The sequence below is a fragment of the Nomia melanderi genome, chromosome 2, assembly GCF_051020985.1.
Source record: "Nomia melanderi isolate GNS246 chromosome 2, iyNomMela1, whole genome shotgun sequence".
In the NCBI taxonomy this organism is placed as follows: Eukaryota; Metazoa; Arthropoda; class Insecta; order Hymenoptera; family Halictidae; genus Nomia; species Nomia melanderi.
This window is the reverse complement of record NC_135000.1, coordinates 6,467,191-6,487,722: the sequence shown is the minus strand read 5'-3', so window position 1 is coordinate 6,487,722 and position 20,532 is coordinate 6,467,191. Positions and strand designations below refer to the sequence as shown.

At 37.9% G+C, this 20,532-nt stretch overlaps 2 protein-coding genes across 2 annotated transcripts in view; one reads left to right on the top strand and one right to left on the bottom strand.

Moving 5' to 3' along the window:
* Positions 1-20,532, top strand: part of LOC116425041 (uncharacterized) — a 90,647-nt gene that overhangs the window by 57,685 nt on the left and 12,430 nt on the right. The gene's annotated exons all lie outside the window — the stretch shown is intronic.
* The window catches only part of LOC116424646 (uncharacterized), a 101,305-nt gene continuing 83,625 nt past the window's right edge, over positions 2,853-20,532 (bottom strand). The window contains exon 4 of the mRNA XM_031971356.2: positions 2,853-3,224. The gene's annotated coding sequence lies outside the window, so the exon portion shown is untranslated. The remainder of the gene's footprint in view (positions 3,225-20,532) is intronic.

Sequence of the window (20,532 nt, the reverse complement as noted above, 5' to 3'; positions counted from 1 at the left end):
ACGAATGGTAGAGATGCATTAGTAATTAGATCAACAGAAGAGATAAAAGATTAGGCAGTAGAATACGTTAACCATTAATCAGACAAGTAGAACAAACAAGTAATTGATCAGACAAGTAGAATAGGTTAATCACTGATCATGAGGTAGAATAGATTAATCATTAGGCATGAAATGGAACAGGATGATCATTGGCATAAGTAGAATAACCCAGATACTGGTCAGACAATCAGCAGAATTTCACTTTTAACGAGAGTCGAGATTAGTTTCTATAATTTGGTAGTGTGAATAGAGGTCCACATTGTTTCCAATTACAGTGGATTTCCATTAGCGGTCCCACTGCACAAAGGGAGCGAAAAAAATGGTGTCGTTCCAAGATTTCAAGGAGTGCTGATTAGAAATGAGCCAGAAAAGGGTTACTGGACCTTCAAATGTTGCTTCGTCGTCCCAGTCGTCTTCGTATTCTATTTTATTCTGCCGGTCGAAATGGAAAAGTTAGTGATCTATACATACCTCGACAGAAACTTGGCTGGAACAACATCTGATAAGAAAATATCGATATCAACAAGACGAGTTCTTCGAACTACCCCTTAGGCCTCAGATCGAAATTTCATCGTCTGTAGCTTGCTTTATGGAGTCATGCATTTAAACTACATATTTCCAGAGTTATGACAAGACAATGTTGTCATTCTGAAATTAAAGGATATTTGCACAGAAGAATGAATCTCCTGCTAGAAAATTCTAGTAGGATCAAATTGAGTCAACAGCAAAATTGAACTTCGACAGACAGCGATATAATTAAGGAAAGATTTGGAATGATATTTCAAAGCCTTTGAACGATGTCATTATCCCCAGACTTCCTGGAATGGGTCTCGTTATTGCCACGTATCGACGTTCACTTGTTCACGACTCTCTAATAATCGAGGATGCAATACACAGCTGCATTTTTCTTGGAAAAGATGATGCTATACATCAATGAAACGAGAAATATGTGTATTTTAATTATTCGTTATATTAATAATTATTTCACTGAATTCTGTGTAATTGTGAGTAATAAGTTGTCGTAGTTTTTACATTAAAAAAGTCAACTGCAAAATGTAATTAAAGATGAAACAAAGTTTAATAGAATATTGTTTAATGTTTTGTTTGAATTTTAATACTACTATAATTGGTTTGAAATTTAAACAAAAACTGAGCATTAGCTTGTAAATCAATGTTCGATAATTATTATGCAAAATGTGGAACGCTTCCTGCAGAATTCATACGATCCAGCTATGTGGGTCTCTAATTCCAATTATCTCTTGCGCCATAGTTGTCTATTTCTAGACAGACTGGTCATGAATAATTTCTATTTCATCATCAGGCATTTTCGCGGTCCCCAGTCCGCGCGGTTGAAAATTGTTACCGTGGATCTGTTGAAACTAGGAAACTATGGGAATTCATCGTATCACCGTAGAGAATTGGACCCTCGATCCGGCTTCACTTTTACCGCCAAGCACAGAAAGCCGTAGAGTACACACGCGTCTGTGTCTTTGATGAATAAATCGCGGTAATTATTCCTAGTGGACGTCACACTGGAATTACTGAAAGCTTTGTCCTTCATCTCTATCCGTGAACAAACTGAAATTTAAAGTTTCTGTACTGGTTCGTTTATGTTTTAAAAACTCCTGGCAGGATGGTTCAGTTTTACCAACAAATCATATGAATCGGTATCCTAAGCTATATACTACTTGTCTGATTAATTACTGACTGAACTACTTATTTGATTATGGGTTGACTTAAACCACGTTCATGATTTATTGGAAGTACTTTTCAAAAATTAATGTTTTGAAGAATTTTCTCAAGCAATTTTTTCTGACCAATGGTTTATTTGTACTACTTGTTTCATAAATGTTTTATTCCAAATACTTGTCTGATCAGTTCTTCAATCTATTTGACAAATTACTGGTTTATTTGAATCACTTGTCTCATAAATGCTTGACTCAGACTACTTGTATGATCAGTGGTGTACTTAAACTACTTTAATCAATTATTTACCTGCACTTATGGTTTGAATAGTGCCTCTAGCAAACTACTTAGCACTTAGTCCACTTACTCCAAAGCACTTATAACATTAATCAGCCCACTCTATCCCCAAGAGTCCATAACACGTGTCTGTAAAATAACCTATTTCTCCATACATCGTGGAAAGTTTCGTAATAAAGATTTTCTATCTCGAATCAACCTTTACCCTTTTCAACAGCGCCGTTCTCCACTCGTCTTCCCATCAACCGCTATTAAATTTCGACACGATTTTTCGCCCCGGAAGATTAAATCAGCTCCCTTCCCATAGCGTCCGACCTACACCCTGAAATTATTTTTCATGTAATGAATCACCGCCGATGAAAAGTCGCAATAAAGATCCACCCACGTCCCACGACTCCTCGACCTCCACACGGCGTTCTCATAAAATCCTCAGGTTTACGAGCTGGAGGCTCTCCCCTCCGATGTTTATTTCGCTGCCTCGGGACCTCTGTCCTTTTTTTCCCTCCAGCCTCCGCGGTACAGTTTCTCCGATGTCCTTCTCCTCACACCATCAAGGCAATATCTAAGAAAAAGTTGTCCCCTGGACACCTTTCAGTGCTCCATCCTCAACCAAAGAATCTCAAATCCCCTTTCACCTTTTTAGCTACCTGCAAGCAAACTTTAGCTTATGTCCAACCAGCTGATCGTATTTTTCAGTTTTCACCTGACTGGTAGGTCATTTTCTCGTAAAATTGGGGATACCTAACCAAGAATCACTGGCAAGACAATTTTTAAGAAAATAGTGTCCCCTGGAATCTCGAGTTCCCTTTCACCTTTTTAGCTACCTGCAAGCAAACTTCAGCTCGTGTTCAATCAGCTGATCCCATTTCATAATTTTCACCTGGTCGAACTTCGACCTGACTGATAGGACAGTTTCTCGTGAAATCGAGCGTGCCGAGGCAAAAATCACTGGGCGGACCAATTTGGCGGCATTGACTGCCCGGGCAAACGTTTTTGTTCGCGCCTCTGTCCAACGATCCTTCCCACGCTGCATTGACTCCGTAACAACGCTCAGAGCACGCTGAATGCCTCCGCGGACCCCGTTCTATTTACTGGCTACCGGCTCGCGTGATGCGAATGCAATTAGCGAAACGTTTGTCCCCGTTGACAAATTTTCGTCGTATTTAGTTTTCGACACCTTTTGCGGTTGCTGCTGCTGGTTCCTGTGGAAATGGAATTAGGGCGTTTATTGGCGAGTTAGGGGGCTGATCCATGCGCCAGGATGCCGGGGTGTCCTGGGTATTTATACTGGATGTCTCAGAGGATTAAGGGACGCAGTGGGCGTCAAAGGACGATGTTGGAGGGAGAATATTTATTTATATTGTAATTAGGTAATCAAAGGATGAAACTTAATAATAACATAGTGCAAGATTAATGCCTGAAAGTAATGATAATAATATAGTCTTAAAATGATGATTATGATAATAATAATAATCGCCAATAATGGAGCCTGAAAGTAATATTAATAATGTTGAACCTTAGTAATAAACCGAAAAATAATTGTTTAATTTAAAATCCTAACAAAGTTACACTGAACTAATATATCAAATTTCATGAAAATTCCTAGGTCATAGTTTCCGAGGTTTTTATAAACAATATAATCTTTAGAAAGTAGTATATATCAGGCTTTAAACAATTCTGATCAGTTTTATACTTCTTTCGATCGAAACATTTTAGTTGGAGTTTCTAAACCGTTAAGTGTCTCAAATTGTCTTTCACAACAAACGGTACAATCAACAGATGTTTATATTTTTCGTATTCCCGGTGGGAATCGATAATGTCGGCCACACAACGAAGCCAATCTTTTCTGGGGAAAAGGAAACGGCGAGGTAAAGGAAAACAGAATGTTGAGACGCGAATCGTGAAGGATCGATGAAATAACAAGTCCAGCAGTTGTGTGCCGTGTCACGGTTGCTTTCCCTAACTAGCACGCGGGTAACGGTCCTCTACTCGCAGTCTGCCGTTTGCTTAACCATCTTTTCTCGCAGCCGTCTCGAATTTCCTTTCGAGTGTCGTCGAGCTGCACTCGAGTGCACCGCTCGTTGCAATTCAGATCGTTCAGCCGTGGAAAATAACTGCAGCGTCGTTTCAGCGACACGGAGTCGTCGTGTTTTAATTTTAAACAAATTACCACTCGTCCGTTTTCCATCGGCGGAATTGCAAAACCGTGTTTTCATGCTCAACCAGTGGCTGGCTCCACTTAATTTCAATGTGTGCGATTGTAATTAGGTTGCCGGGGTTGGTTTGCAGCGCGGTGGTTCGAGTTTTGTTGCGAGGAACAATGATTCGCGGCCGCAAGTATGTTGCAAATTAACGTGGTCGAAAATTAGTTTTGGCGTCCGTGTTCGGTCCACGAAATTTCTCGTTATGTGGGACGAAAGAAATCCTACTGACGGTGTAATTAACATTCCTGATTTGCTGGTTCGTTGGAAATTACGTATAGTTTGATTGGAACGTTGTCTGACTATTGGTTGACGTATTCCACTTTCTGTGTTTATAATGATATTCGATTTATTCCATTAGAATATGTTCATATCAATTCGCAGTTCTTTATGTTCAGTTTATTGGTTTCATAGGAGCATTGTCTGATCACTGGCTGAACTATTCCACTTTGTGTGTTTAACGATATTCGATTTATTCCACTAGAATATGTTCATATTAATTCGCTGTTCTTTATGCTCAGTTTATTAATTTGGTAGGAGCATCGTCTGGTCACTGGTTGACCTATTTTACTTTGTGTATTTATAATGATATTCGATTTATTCCATTAGAATATGTTCATATTAATTCGCAGTTCTTTATGCTCAGCTTATTACTTTGAAAAGGAACACTGTCTAATCACTGGTCGACCTATTCTACTTAGAATATTCACAAGAATATCACACAAGCTTCTTCTGCAAAACACGTTAATCTCAATTAACAATCTCTTTCAAATGTGTTAACTAAAGCCTGTTCAATTGCTTGGCAAAACTATCTAAAACGAACTTTTATTAAACAACTTTTCAATATTAACCCTTATCACTCCAGATGGTTTTGTAATCTATCAGCAACTGCAACTACCTTTTATAGTGTCCCTAGCGAAAATGAAAATTGCTATAACGTTTCTTAGATCTTTTATTTTCCTTCTTAGTGAAAAATTTGGATGTGTGAAAGATCTAATAATTGTAGGCTAATTTCTTTAAGATTCATTAAAATATCTAATATTATTCCTGGTGCAATATTGGAGCCTACAGAGTTCAAAGGGTTAATCTCCTGGCTAATGAGACTGGAAAAGATCGGTAAAAGGATTCCAACCGATGCATCAACCCAGCTGGAATAGGGTTCACTCTGCGGGCAAGGATGGTTCATTTTAAATTCACGAGGCTGGCAAAGGGAAAAAGAAGCAGCAACCTACAATCCGGTTCCCTGCAGTGCGTCTTGCAGGGACCGGTGCAGTGCGTACTGTCTCCGCCTCTCATGTTTGCTCTCAAGAGCTCGGAAGTTTAAGAAATTACCCTTTTAACGTAGACAGAGTCAGAGTGGCAAGTCAACTTGACCTGGCAGTAAAAATTCTTTGAAATATTCCGCGTTCAGGACGCGACGTCTCGGTTAGAATAATCAGCTGGCGTCCACGGATGACGGAGCTGATTTTATTGGTAAACATTCGAAGTCTCCAGGCCGGCAATTTCGCTTCGATTGATTTCAGAAGAGTCCTCCCTGGAATTTGACCACTTGTTGAGGAGCGAAATTGCCTGTCGCAGGCCAAGTGCACAGAAATTGAATCAAATTACTTCGGTTGCCCGTCTGAACGCGTGTTTGTGCCCCTTTGTTTGGGGAGGCATGGTATTCGACAGGTATTTCGAACGACGTGGGCCGGGACGTGCCTTGAAGATTCAATCAGCGCTAACAGGCTAGCTTCCAGTCACTTCGAGCAACCTTTAACTTTATGGGGAACGTTGCAGGGTATCCTCGGAAAGTTATATAACCTGAGCTAAGACGCAGGAACTTAATGGATCGTTTAAGCTCAAGAAATGGAAGACAATAGGTGTTTCGGTTATACGACTTTCAGGAACAATGATTTTACATTACTGGTGGGACGAGATGCTTTGAGAGCTTGACTATCGCTTTGATCAATCTAAAGGGATTTTCAGATTGTCTGATCAGATGTAGACTTCACTACCTGGCTGGTCAATCGTAGATTTTACTACTTGTCTGCTGAATGTTAGTCCGTTTCTACTTGGCTGATCATTGATAGATGGTACTACTTTATAGTTCAGATATAGACTTCACTACTTGTCTGGTCAATCGTGGGTTTTATTACTTTTCTGGTCAATCGTAGGTTTTACTACTTATCTACTGAATGGTAGTCCTTTTCTACTTGGCTGATCATTGATAGATGTTACTACTTTCCTGTTCAGATATAAAATTCACTGCTTGGCTGATAAATCTCAGGTTTCACTACTTGTCTCTATAATAATAGACTTTACTACTGGTTTGTTCAGTTATTTTCCATAACCACTGTTCCTTATGATGTCCAGTTATTTTCTCCAAGTCATGTTTACAGAGTTACTTTTACATATTTACTCTGTTTTTATAGAAGCTCCACTTATCTGTACTATACCACTTCTCCCATAGCTCAGAAAATTTGATTCAATAATGTCCATAACGTTACTCAATCTTGCGACAGATTAAACTTAACGTCCCTTGTCTTACTGTCCATAAAGTCATGTGAACATAACAGTTTACTTAAATTGTTCTTTTACCATCGTCCGTTATCATGCATATCCGTACAAGCTGCAAAATTTCATGGACCATATCCTTCCACATCTTTCTATATCCTTGTCATCCCAGACCCTTTATCGTGCCCGCGTTTTTAAAGTCCAAGGGCACAAGCAGCATCCGATCTCGTAAAATACATCGCGCGTCATACTCCGAACCGTTCCACGAATCATAAAGTCGCGTTGCAAATGCAGATCTTTCGAGTCTCTCCGGTTTTACGACAGGTGCAGCGACGCACGGGTCACAATAGCTCACTGCGGGATTTCTTCTGCAATTTCAGATGGAACTAGCAGACATTGAGGAGGAGAGTGATGCTACGAGAACTGATCGGCGTAAAATTCTGGCTCGTAATCACTATCGGTTGGCTCAACGATCGAAATGTCTGATATCTGAATTTTTACACCTGCAGACGTAAAATCGGAAAAGGCAGGGAGCTTCTTGTGCAACGTGAGGTCTAAAATTTTCAACGTAACCGTCACTAGCACCTCACTAAAAATTCCTATACTATACAAATTTATTACGTAGGCAGATTCTACTTATAGATTATACTAATCGCTATTTTTCTCGAATCGTGGGTATTCGTCTTTACAAATTTTTCACAATTATTCGACGTCTCGTCTAATGGACCAAACACTCCGCTTTTATACGCACCATTTCGATCGGACTTAGATTTTTACAAGCTTACGAAACGATTAAGAACGTAGCATCAAGAGAATACTAACAGAAGATATAGTACTCGCACAGGATTTTAGAAATTTTATCATCAAATCTCTCACGAAATCTTCTACTATATTTCAAGGCTCAGGATCAAATGTATTTTGATTATCATACAGTCTGTACTTCGAATGAAATTAAAGTACTGCACATAGGAGAAATAGCATCGCAGTTTCACCTCAAGCATCTTTGGCTTGCCCAATAGCACGGTTGACTACAAATCTCAAGGTCCCAGGTTCGAGTCTAGAAAAAGGTGAAAATGTTTTTATCCAACTGAAACCAACTGAGAAATTCAGAAAGCTATCACACAAGTAGCATCATACACCTCTGAATCAACAAAAACATTCGAAACAGAAAAATGCGGCATCGAGAACAAAGGAAATGAAACATTTCCTCAACAAAGAAAATAAAAATAATAGAGAATTCTACAGAGACTAGGGAAAAGAAGATTATTTACCGGATGATTCGATGGCGAAAGTGTCCAGGGAACCACACATAGCAGAAAATTGGGGATCCAAAATTGGATTCCGTTGAGGGTCCAATCGAACTGATTCAACTTAGAGGATTTTTCATCGCTCGGAAGACAAAAGAGGAGAGAAGCCAGCAAGCCAAAAAAGCCCAACACTAGTACTAAAACAACTGGATCGTCGTCAGCATGATCGCCACAGAGTCCGCAGGAATTCCTGACGGAGCAAAGGCGAGGAAAGTTTCGAAGGATCTCGGTTCAGCGAGGAACGACCGTTAAGAAGAGAAATTTTTTCCGGCGTGGTAAGAAAGTCACTATTCCCGTGGGCGTGTGGTGGGTTCGTTCGTTTCGGTCGTGGATTTTCTTCGGTGAATCGTTTCCAACGGTGACGTATTATCCTTGTGTCCGAGTGAGCGGGAAGGAATTTTTCTCAGTAGAAAATGATGAAGTGCGACGACAGGAAACGTGAGATGTGGCCGAGGCGAGCGTGTAGTGAGAGTGGACCTCATCCCGGTATACCGGGTGTCGGAGGGGGCCCTGGCAGCGGCGGTGGTCATCTCTGGGGAAAAAGGAACCAGGGACGTACCTCGGCGCCTGTCGTGGGCCATGCGAAACCTCCTGCTATTATTCTTAGAACGAGGAGGAGCTGGCCTGTTGCACCCATGCATTGCAGAAGGTAAGGGAAAAGATTGAGACGTTTGTTGTTGAACTTGATTGGTAATGAATAGATGATTAGTATTTATTGTGTTATTATTATTTATCATATTATTTGTTAGATTTACTGTATTATTATCTATATTATTATTATTTATCATATTATCTGTCAGATTTACTGTATTATTATCTATATTATTATTATTTATCATACTATTTGTTAGATTTACTGTATTATCATTTATATTATTATTATTTATCATATTATTTGTTAGATTTACCGTATTATTATTTATCAGTTAGACTAGACGGTAAATAGTTAATATTACTTTGTTATTATTGTATTATTAGGAAAAAGGAAAGAAGATTGTTTAGAAGTGAGAGATTCTCCAATAAATAAGTATACATGTTTCATTGAGATGAATGTATCGTGGTAAAAAGATACGGCTTGAAAGGAGAAATGAAAAGCATCGAGATCATATTTATTCTAGAAAGTAGCACGGAAATTGTTCTCTTCCATCGTAATGATTGTACTGTGTGTATTAATGAAGGTGGGCCGTCGGTTTGTTCAGGAACCGCAAAAATAAGTGCTGTTTTTAATGTACTCCAATTTCTCTCGGTTACTTGGGAAGGCCGGAATATTCCTGTCTGGAACTTGGTATGATTATTCGTGGAATTCCTTTCCGAGAATTCAAGCAACTGCATTAAACAAATTCCGAGTAATTATTCGAAGAATCTATGGCATTTATCGTTTCTATCTTAATCAAGAATATACTGGGCGTATAATAAATTGTGAAGTTAAATTACAAATGGAAGAAACAACATTTTTTTAATAATGCATTTTTAAATAAATCCAAACAATCGACAACAATGCATATTTGTGTCTATAAATAAATTATAAAATCCGTTTACGTTACCATCAATTTTTCCGACTAGATATTTCATTAAACTTTTTCACGATTTTGTTCTTCTTGTACATGTTAGAACTGACAGGGGCGTTAATTAATTTTCCGGTCGCGACGAATCATCCTCCGCGGTAGGAGATTAATTAAAATCGCAAATTCTTCCTGGCGTCGTTTATTCTATGTCCGACAGGAGACAACAAATTTATTCTCGATATAACTGCCCCAGACACGAAAATAAATTACAGTATCAAAACCGAAAGAAGAGATTCAGACAATGTACGTATTCGAGAATGAAAACAACTACTATCAATCATAAGAAATGAAATATTAATTATTCCTTTAACTCTTTGTAATGCAATCAACGTTAAAATCATTTATTAATCAATCAACGATTGATTAAACTCGATAGAGAATTTATTAATAATCAAACGAAACACTTCTACTTAGAAATTCATTTACCAAAGTAAATTCATTGGAATGGATAAAGAGTTAATTAATACTTCAGAAGAAAATCCGTTTAAAAATTAAGCAAGTCCATCTTAAGTTTCCTCGCTAAACGAAAAATTGATTAGATTGGATGAAGGATTCGTTAATAATTAAGAAGGGGAATCTTTTTAAAAGTTAAGCACGTCTACTTTCAATTTCCAAGTTTGGCTTCGGTAAACGGAGCTCGTCGAAAGTATTACGAAACTTACGAGCCCTCGAACCTTGAGTCGTTGGATCGATAGATCGGGAGACATTACCCCCGACTGCCTGTGCGATGAAATCCCTCAATTCCCTTCTTTCCGTGACCCTCGTATGCACATTGGAAACGAATAACGAGGCCGTGGGCCGGACGATTAAGCGTCCCTGCCTGCTCAACATTCTGCGAAATTCACTCGATTGAATCTCACGCGAGAGGTCACACGTTTTTCCTTCTGGTACGACCTGCGTCCCATATCCCACTCTAATTAGAAATAGCGTAGAATAACGAACAAGATTACTCGCGAGGCTCTTCCAATATTATGCCGGCAGATACTTCATTGAATTATTCGAAGCACGTGTACACTTTTATTGGCTCTTCGTTGGGTAAAGATGGCTTTAGTATAATGATAGCTGGATATTTTATAATAAACATTATTTACTTGAACTTAACGCTTCGATTATTTTGTATTTCTTCGACTTTCAAGTGTAATTGAAGTGCAGAGAGAAATCAAAGGTTTGTGGAAATAATTTTTCATATAGAAATGTATTTTTGGTGGAATCAAATAATAGTAACAGTTATATAATACGTTTTTGTGAAAGTTGTAGTTTTACTTTAGATAAAGTTCAGACCAAGTTCAGATCAAATTTAGTTTAATTCTATAGTAAGTTCAGATCAAGTCAGGTCAAGTTCAGATAAAGTTCACATTAAACTTAGATTAAGGTAATTTTAAACTTAAATCAAGTTCACACACACATTAAGTTCAGATCAAGTTCAGATAAACTTTAGATTAATTTTATAGTAAGTTCAGATCAAGTCAGGTCATGTTCAAATAAAGTTCATCTTAAACTTACATTAAGATCACTTTAAACTTAGATCAGGTTCACGTTAAGTTCAAATCAAGTTTACATAAAACTCAGTTCAATTTCAGATCAAGTAATCAATGGTTCTTTTCCATTTTCCTCAACTTGGCCAACTTAAATAATTATCCTACCAAATTTGATTCACTTCAATTCAGAATAATTAAAAATAGAACTATTGAATGAAACTTGATCAAGTTCAACTTCTATATAGGTCAATTTCCTAACCATTCTCTATTCGCAAGGCAGTTTATCTTGAATCAAGCTTTCCACAGCGGGAATCGTGAACTGGTCAAATATTTAAACAATGAATTGCCACGCTGGCGAATCGAAGGGGTGTCGTGTCGTGATTCCAAGACCAAAATGGCCGCGACAGGGCGTTGAATAATTGCGGGAGGAATTTCGTGGCAGTCGTTCTTTCTCACGGCGAACTGATCCCCATAATCCTATGGGGGGCGTGGCCGGGTCGCTCGTAAAATAGGAATAACGAGCGGCCGGATCGCCGGGAAATTACGAAATATGACGGACGGGACACGCGAGCCTGAATTTCGCGGCATCGATTGTGCTTCGACCGTCAGATCTCGCGATCATAAATATCCGTGCCGGGGAAACAGGGAGAATATTGTCCGTTTTAATCAGCCCGTTTGAACGGGCAGCGGACTCGTGCATTTCACTCGTTAAATGTATGTCAAGAATTGATCACGGTCATTTGATCCGCTAATTAAAAATTTTCAATGGTCTGGATTTGTCCGTCGAATCGTGAACCTGTTGCTTTTATAGCCAATTACGGTGCTATGGGGTAGAACGGGAAATTATAAGTTCCACCTGTGGAACAAAAAATTTCTTTTTTGAAACTGTAACGTGACTTGTATTTTGTCTTTTAAATTGACAGTGGTGCGAGTATCGTGATTGATTGATGTAGAGGATTTTAGTGTGTCTGCAGTAGTTAGGGTGTTTCATTTGTCAGACGATCGATTTATTCGGTAATGGACCAGCTTAGTTGTCTGACTTATAACGACATTGTTCCACCTGTGCAATGAGAGTCTGATCTGTTTTGTTAGCCTGATAAATGATGGGTATACTTTACTGTTAGCCTGGCTGTAAGAAAGTTGTTTTGTAAGTTTTAAGCATGAGGGATGTGTTCTAGTAGTCTGACTAATATGCCTATTCTACTGATCTGAAAAGTGATATAGGTATCCTGGTGTATTTACTGTGTTAGTCTGGTTATCGATGGATCTATTCCACTGGTCTGTGTTTCTCACGATTGACAGATATATTTTATTAATTTTATTAACAATGAAGCTGCGAACAAATTTAGTAACAATGATTTTGTTATGTCAGTGGAGTTAATGAAGTTAATATAAACAGTGTCAGATATAAAGCTTCCTCGGAATTTCGTTTGTAATTAACGTAAACAACGTGTTGTCGCACAAGTGTAATATTAAGTTAGGAAGGTCTTGTCCGGTGACTACATTAAAAGTTAGTGTATAATGAATCCTGATTAGCGTGAAACCAACTTCTGATTACTCTATTACGATGCAACACGTCGGTAAAACTAATATTTCCTTAATGTCCTCTTAGTATTCACGATTTCTACTGAATCGAGACAACGTCTGGAAACTGTTTTCAGAGTATTGTTATTTTTTTTCAGATTCAATTACTATAACTGCAGGTTGTAGATTCAGTGGAACAAGGTTTCTCAATTCGAATATGGCATTCGATCTACTTATTTGTTGATACGCGGGAAAAGAGATTGGAAAGGAACTCCATAATGGTATTATACTGCGCTTGTTCAAGTGGATAAGACCAGTGTTTAGTCAGACATGCTTCCAGGGAACTCTTATCATCTGAGATTGGTTTTGTGACTCAAGTCTAATTTACTTTATCTGCACGTTTGCTTCTTGTAATGGTTTCTGATCAATTTAAAAAATTGTTAGTTGAAACTGAAAATAGAAAACCATAAAATTAATCATTTTTATTAATTATAACGTGATAAGAATTATCAAGTTGTAATAAACAGTGTATGGTAGATTAATTTTGTAAATAACCTATGTTATGGTAGTTATGTTAAATTATTTGTTACTAGATAACAATTGTTATAAAGGAATGAAAAAATTATTCTTGCGTGTTACGAAAAGAGGTAAGTTGTTCTTACTCGTGATACTATTTCTGTCGTTTCGAGGTACGTCATGAAAGAAGCAGTGTCACTGAGTTCAATTCCCAAAAGAGTCGTGCTGATTGTATTATGCAATGATTTTTTGCGCACCGAGCGTCAAGCAGACAATAAAAGCATTATACAAGAAGATATCTGAAGATTGATATTCTGTACAATAAGTGAACTTTCGTTATGTTTTGTGGGTTTTACTCTGGTGCATTCATCATTCTGTTCAGTCAGATTTTCTGGTTGGCCGTTCTTACTTTACCTCTGAGAGTTGACATTAAATTACAAAGACAGGAAAATTGAAAAATTGAAAAATAATTGACTCGATTAAATCAAGTGGTATATAACGATTAAAGTAACAATGGAAAAGTAAATTTTTTAAAGTTTGATTTTAAGGAATATTGGTTATTTAAACAAACTCATTAGTCTTCATTGTTATCGAAGGAAATTAGTAAATGTTAGTGTATAGAAAAAGTTGATACAGAAATCAACCAGTGCTTTAGACATGGACTTTCACAGTTTTATTAAGTCATGTATTATTTAACAGAAAAACTTCAATCACTGTACAACAGTTAATTGGAAAATCGTTTGGGAATTTTTTTAATAAATGTGGGATTCACTTATTGATTGGAATCAAACACGATATTGCGGTTCGAACAACAGGTAATATCGATTGGCCAGTTGAGCTCGAGCTCACCGAGGGCGAGACCGTAGAGTTAACTTTTTAAGCTTCTCCAGCGATATTGGCTGCCTACGTCACAATGTTGCAAATATTTTAATCGTGGAAAAGTTTCATTTCACAATAGCCCATGTAGATCAAGTATGTGATAACCTACAAAAATTGTATGCTAACTGCCTGTTTGCCATAAGTTGTATATCAATTCAGCCTGAAATGTTTGGGTAAACATTAAGTGAAGTTTAAGTGACACTTGAGTTGGAACGTCAGTTAGAACTTGAGCTGAACTTTAAGTCTAACTTAAGTTAAAACTTGAACCGAACTTGGGCCAAGTTCTAAACGATACTTGACTTGAAACTTGATTATAACTTTAAGTTAAATTTAAGTGAAAACTTGGACCGAACTTTAGTCAAGTTCTAAACCATACTTGACTTGGAACTTAAGCTGAACACGAGTCCAACTTAAGTTGAAGTTAAGTCAAGTTTGGTTGAAACTACATCCCTGTTTCTTCGATTTAAATTTTATTTACTCCTTTTTGTGGATGCAGAAACACAGAAATAACTAAGAAATATAATTCCCATTTCCCGATTTCAATTTAATATAGAATGCAGAACGGTGGAAGACAAAGAGTGATTTCTTTGAAGCAAATTCTATTTCTTTAAGATTAAACGTCTGCTGATGGAAGAACTCCTTCCCTGTTTACGCCCATTTCATTATCTCGGACAGAATATTCATTTCTCTTGAACTGCAGCGAGATTTATTAAAATCCTCTTCAACAAGTAATCTTGTAATGTTGCAGTAATGATATTTATATCTTACAACAGAAACATCAAATTGACAATAATTTAGATTTTTAAACAAAGCATGAAGAAATAAGAAGAAAGATTTAGATGATTCCATTAAATCTCAGTTTGCTGAAGACTTGAAACGTCCGGGTAGTGTCTGCAAGATGGAAATCAATTTTAAAAGCACCACTTTATTAAGTTCCGCGTGTTTTATTAGTTTGGCTTTAAGAGCGAAGGTAAGGCGAAACAGGAGCATCGGTCTGAGCTGTTTACGTTCAGCCGACGTGAAAAAAAGTCAATCCGTGGGCCACACTCAAGGTTTCACCGCGAACGAAAAAAGAGACCAGGCTTCAGCGGATTTATATACGCGAAATGAAAGCAATATTGCGCGTTTAACGCTGCTCTTAAGAGGCTCACAATCTCGGCCCTTTATCATGGATGACAACAGATGAGCAAAGACTTTAAACAAATACCAAGGGAATTCAGTACTAATCCCTTTGTACCGTTTAAAAATTATTTCAAACAATAACAAAAGCTCGTAATTATTAATTACCATATTTTCCAACTTGCACAGCAAATTAATTATTAATTACATTCCATTTCCTACTAAAATAAAAACATTCTTTACTATCAAACTATCCCATTCCTCAAATTACAAAAAAAGATATCCATCGTTCTTAATTATTCATTTCCCCTTGTTGAGAATATTCCATGTAAAAGCTGCTTCGAAAATATATTTACGAATATAATTTATCCGAAATTACCATGACAATGGGGAGCACGAATTTCAAACTGGAATTTCAATTCGAGCTTTCCAGTAGAACTTCCAGCTGAAAGTTGCCCCATTATTCAGTTCTGAAAATATGCGGACGCGTTAAATTTCTGTTTCGACGGGGACCATGTGTTTAATGCAAGAATCGCATCGATCAAGGTCCTTTTGCATTTTTAGCCGGGCGTGCGGCTGCTTAAAAATTGTTCGCGCATTCTCTTTATAAAATCCTCGATAATCCGGCGCACGTTCCGCTCGAGGATCCTGCATATTCATCGGACAATAGCGTTGCCGATAATGCTTGCGACAGTGCTTTCTTGATTTCGATTCAACAGAAACCCACGTTCACCCCATAAAACATTCCCTATAGCTGTATATCTATATATATATATATATAGGTGCGAGCGCGACGAATAATAATTACTGTTCGTTATCGACGTGGCTCTGATGCGCGAAACACAAAAAATAACGAGCATTCGAACAGAAAAGCTCGCCAGTGTAACATGACGCGTATTTTCTGTGCCCAGTAAATGTCAGGTTACGTTTCCCTGTCGCGTAATCGTGACGTTAAAGCAGTATTTGAAAATAAACCACAGTTTTCCACCTCTCTCCTTTGGGCTTTTTGTTTTTATTTTGAAACAAATTTCCGCGAATGATTTAGATGGATTCGATGGTTTGGATTTTGTTCGAATGGTTTTGTTGCGATAGAAATCGCGATCGTCAGTTTGGATTTTGTAAATATTTATGAGCGTTGTGTTGCAAAAATATCGGATTTCATGAATATTCATTGGTTTCATATTTATGGGACACCCTGTATATTATATGTTAATGCGGATACCTGTTATTTCCGTCGCAGTTGAAAAAAACGACGTGCCAACTAGCAGCGTGTTCCGTATTCGTGATAATAATCGCGTTGTTCTACTTTTGTCAGCCCAATGGGCCACCTGTTCTACTTCTGTACGACCAATTAGCTGCGTATTCTACTAGGCTACCTTATGGGACGGTACTGCTTGCATAAGGAATGGAAAGCGTGATTTACTCATGTCTGACCAGCACGGTCGTTTTAATTCCGACTGACCAATAGTCAACCTGTTCTACTTTCGTCTGCTTAACGAGGCAGCTGTTCTACTTTTGGTTGCCGAATGAGCAACCTGTTCCACTGTCTTTCTTCGGGAGATGGTTCTACTCGAATGAAAAGTGAAAACAGTGTTCTGTTTCTGTGTAATGACTAAGCAAACTCTTTTACTTATGTCTGACGAATGGTCAACTTATTCTACTTATGTCTGACGTATGAATAACGTTTTGTACTAATGTCTGACTAGTATGAAACTGAGATTGTTAATAACAATATTTTTCATGTAAGATAATTATTTGTCTGTTCTACTTGACTGACTAATAAAGGATCAGTTCTACTTGTACCAGCGGTACGTATCCCGATGTTATTTCACGAATTATGCAGTTTAACTCGGCAACAAGTGCTCGTGTGTTTCAATGCAAATTCCTGGAACACTACCAGCAGTATGGGTAGTTTATTTTTTTGCGTGGCTATATTTATTGTCACGTTAAAATTGAAACAAAAGCTCGCTACCGGTTGAATTTAAATTTCACAGACGTTCGGCTATCCTTTTGGGCTTTAATTCAGTTCATGTCACGGACAGCTTTATAATTTTACCCGGTAAATGTTCCACGTGTCATATCGGCGATCGCCGTTCTATCGAACTGATATTCGATTCGCGTTCTGTTGCACTGAGAACCCGAGAAGGGAATTCGGTAACCGTACGCTCGGCGGAAAATGTGATCTTTAAAAAAAAAATATTTGCCAAAGCTATCTGCTGTTATTTTCCATTGTTACGCGGATTCTATTCACTTCCATTTCGTTTTACACGCAGCTCGGCGCATTTGATGGAAGCATAAAACTGTGAAACACCAGAACGAAAAGGCAGAAATTTCACCGATAGCCCGCGCACGGAGTGGTTGCTAACTAAACAAAATTCACCTTTGATGTACAAACTTCCCGCGAATGATCCCGGCTTTTTCCACTCTATTTCGCAGAGTATTTTCCTCTCGCGGAATTGATGGCGCCCCGGCCACGTGATTCTGGCGTCGTCACGAAAATGAGGAACACAATCGGGTTTTCCCTTGAGGGGGAATGTTTGGGTCAAGTGGCTGGCATCGTTGACCTTAGAATTTCAAATTTAAATGCACGCCCTCGCGGGCTCTGCGCCGGAGAAAAATAATTTCCGCACACTCATTTGCAGGGAAATTGCAAATGCCTCTCGCGATAGGCACGCGGAACGTTCCGGCTTTTCGGAACTCTAAATATTTACCAAAGTGATCACCCTTTATGTTATTCACTCTGAGCAGAGAGCAAGTGAAGAGATTTTCTGAATCCAACTTGGGAATGAGGAATTAGGAATAATGCACTTCATTCACAGTCTCTATCTTTGTGAATGTAGCATAGACAATCAGACGTTCGCTGATGTTGAATATCATTTAGATCAAGTTCCCTGTGTAGTGTAATTAAGTATCAGTAGATCAATTTTGTTGATATACTAAGTTTGCCTAGCACCTGCTCAGAGATGTGTTAAGTATAAATTGCACCTGTTGAGGTCAAGATCAGGTGAGACTGAACCTGGTTAGACTTAGGTACTATGTTAATTACACCTGGTCAGACTCAGATCAGATACTAGATATATCTATTCAGACTCAGATATGGCTTTGATTGCACCTGTTCAGATCAAAATTAGGTGAGACTTATCCCGTTCAGATTCAAGTATTATGTTAATTACACCTGTTCAGACTCAAGTTAAGTACTAACTACAGCTGTTCAGACTCAGATAAGGTTTTACTGGCACCTGATCAGATCAAGATAAAGTGGGCCTGAACCTGTTCAGACTCAGGTATGATGTTAATTATGCCTGCTCAGATTTAAGTTATGTACTAACTACAGCTGTTCAGACAAAGATAAGGTTTTACTTGCACCTGTTCAGACCCATATCAGACGTCACCTACACTTCTTCAGACTGAGATTAAAAGTATTCCGATTAGAGATTCATGGATCCTGATTACTCAAAGGTCTGACAGTTTCAAGATCCTTATTAGGAGTCTCTTAGAGATACTGATATCAATTCGATTTTGCCATTACAATAATAATTTGTCACTAATGGATTGAAATTCATTGGTGAATTTCGAAGGAAAATTCGATTCGCCTAACCGCAGCCAAATAGTTAAATTAAGTTACGGGTGGCACAGTCACCGCTGATGAATCAGAGCAATCTGATTTCGCCCAGCGTGGTCACTGATCTGCCGTGGAATCAATTAATTTCTGTTTTAAACGCCAGTCATTTTCGGCGTCGCGTTTAATGCTTTATTGGGCGGACAGGTACAATTAACGTAGCGAAATCGATAGCTCGCGTCGAACACCGGCTACGTTAAATGAGATTGGCGTGCACAAGTTCCTGGTAAACAGGACAAACTCTTTCTAACGGGGGCACGTTCTAATTACGTGTGAATTGTTCTTCGAGTTACGTACGCGTGACCAGGTGAAAATTAATTAATGTGTCTTCACGATAAATTGCCTTTTAAGCTTTCCAGGAAATTCTTAACAAACGGAACTCACAATTATTTACCAAATAGAATCATTCGCATTTCGATAATTAATTGCCAGTATTCTCTGAAAATATAATTAACAAATTTATATAAATTATTGAGCGATTAAATGGAACACTTTTATATTAATTATTTATAGAAGTGAACATTAAAAGTAAATCCTGGAGGGTTAATTTTTAATTACTAATTTATATTCTTCAATTACACGATATGGAAATGAATGAAATTTATATCTCGTTAGAAACGCGAACAGGTTTATCGATTTCCTCGGAATCAGATTCTATTTCTTCAGACACAATCGCGATACTACTATTTATAGAAATTGCACCCCGAGAATAATTCGCCGGCAACTGGGTTGACGTTCCCGTTTAATTCCTGTTGTTCCGCTTTTGTATTTTAAACTACATTTTAGCCATTTTGCTCGAGCGCTATTATACCAGACGAATTTCACCGGTTCAGCGCGCGAGTCCCTAGTAAATAAAATAAAACGGGGCATCGGGTTCCCGGCTAAGGGTGGAAACGAAACGGAGCCGTGCAATTTCAACGGGCACGCCGTATCATACGGTAGATTTCATTTTGCAAATAGCGCATGAAATTGAGACAAGCGGCTTTAGCGCAACTTCGTTCATCCTTCCATTATGATAATAACTAGCCACGTAGCGAGAGGTTCCTCCTTGCGATCGTAATTGTTTAATTGGACCAAGATGGAGAACTGTTTGATACTATCCCATTAGAAAAAGGAACTGTAATTCAAATGCTTCAATGACATTGTTCCATTTATCGTCTCCAATGTAATTTGGAATCGTAGGAAATCGATAAATTTAATTTAATTTTGAAGTTTTTGCACATTTTTGTAAGTGCAATTTATTGATTATGATTGTGTTCGGATTTGAAAAATATTCATCTATATTGTCCCATTGATAAAAAGAACTGATTGGTTAGATGGGTTTTTTTATAGAATATTTATTTACTAAAATATTCACTTCAATAATGGAATAGTTAGTTGTGTTTTCTATTATTTAGGATTACTGAATTTCATCAAACTGTCTTGTAAATCAATTGCTTCTCTCGCTGGTTAAATCACTGGCTTGTTCTACTGGTCTGACAGATTCCAGTCTTGTTCTACTTGCACAACAAATGCCCTATCTGTTCCAGCTGCTCCATCAATTTCGATCCTGCTCCATTTAACTAGCAAATATTGCACCTGTTCTACTTGACTGGCGAATGTAAACACTGTTCTGCTTTTCTGACTAATCGTCTACCTATTCCACTTTCCCAAGATTCCTTTATTCTCATTATCTAATTCGCACATCACTTTCATCATTTATGAAATGAAAAATTGTGTTGATTGATGTAACAAAAATCAATGTCATTCATTGCTCGCTGATAAAAGGAAAAAACTATTTTACTATTATCAGTTATATTATCTTCA